Raw genomic sequence first — 1509 nt, forward strand, 5'->3', positions numbered from 1 at the left:
GTGTGTGTGTGTGTGTGTGTGTGTGTGTGTGTGTGTGTGTGTGTGTGTGTGTGTGTGACCGGCCCACCCATGGTCCTGCCTACCTGATTCCACCTCCACTGCGCCCCGGTTCTACACACAGACAGAACTTCTTTAAATTAATATCAATAATTACCGTTTTCATAAATGAATCTTAATAATCTGTCCTAATATTTTTGATGAAAACATATTAAAACCCAACAAAAACTTCAGGTTTATTCCTGACTGTTTATTTGTTTATTATCCAGATGTCAGAAACCATGAAGATTCAGGCTGATTGTTGGGATTAAAACTCATTAAAGGGGAAATCRATGCGTTCGCTGACAGTGGGAATGTTGTCGTTGATCCCATTGATTTTCACTTCCAGTCCTCAGGCCTCTGGATTTAATCTGATGGGGGAATCAACACGGAACCAGCCTGTTCCTGTTCATTATCTGAGCGGCCTTAAACTATCTCTTTCAGCTCACTGCAGGGAAGTGTTGCCAGAAATAAAAAAAAGGCCTGTGATTATCCTCTTTTATTTATTTTAGGTGGGTTTCCATTCAGAGAGCTTCGTGATGAGCCGAGCTGTGTGGGATTCCCTAACCCACCATGGTTGCTCCATTCCACTCAGCTCAGAGCCACACAAGTAAAACAGGTGGGTCAGAATCATGGTGATCCAYCCAAAAACCTGCTGCTGCTGTGACTGTCAGTTTAAAATTTCAAAATAAAACACCCAAACTTCCCAGAGTCCGGATGTTCCAGGGAATGAATCTGGACCAGGCTCAGTTGTGAATGGTTGTAGCAGAGGAGGCGCGTGCGTGGGCAGCTCGTGACAGCAGCTTCTCTGAAATGCTATGACGCGTTTAGGGACTCGGTGAAAAGTGAGGAAATTAGAGCGTCACTGTTCAAACGCTCGAATCCATCCAAATTATCAGTTTTTTAGCTTTTGAAAAAGCCAAACTGACAGGAAATGGACTGTTTGAATTAGTAAATTATATATAGTATCCTTTTTTTATTCTAGATTTTTATTTTAATGAAAAGATTAGGAGATTCAGGTCAACCAGACACATAAGAAGTTTCATTTAAAACACTAAGACATCAAGAGATGACAATAGTATATTTTATTGTGTGTTAATTCACAACCTTGATGATTTAGTAAAAAGCTATTGTTTTAAGAAGTGTTAATAAAATCACCTATTGGGTAATACATCTGCTTAGAGGAAAAAAATGGCCGCTCGGTGCTCCAAACTGAACTAAAACGTTTACTAGACGCATTTAAGATCTTTAAATCACATTTAAACTGTTTTATTATCTGTTAAAATCGTCATATTAAAGAGTAAAATTTGTTATTTAGTGTTTTTTCTGTCCCAGCCCTGTCAGGCGGTGTTTCAGTCCTCGGTTGTGTCGTTTCCCAGCGCTCCTGAACGCAACACCGCCCCGTCTCTTTGGCCCCGCCTCTGCGCTCCGGCCGGGCGGCACCGAGCCGCCGCTGACTGGCTGCKTGGGGAG

The sequence above is a fragment of the Austrofundulus limnaeus genome, unplaced genomic scaffold, assembly GCF_001266775.1.
Source record: "Austrofundulus limnaeus strain Quisiro unplaced genomic scaffold, Austrofundulus_limnaeus-1.0 Scaffold419, whole genome shotgun sequence".
In the NCBI taxonomy this organism is placed as follows: domain Eukaryota; kingdom Metazoa; phylum Chordata; class Actinopteri; order Cyprinodontiformes; family Rivulidae; genus Austrofundulus; species Austrofundulus limnaeus.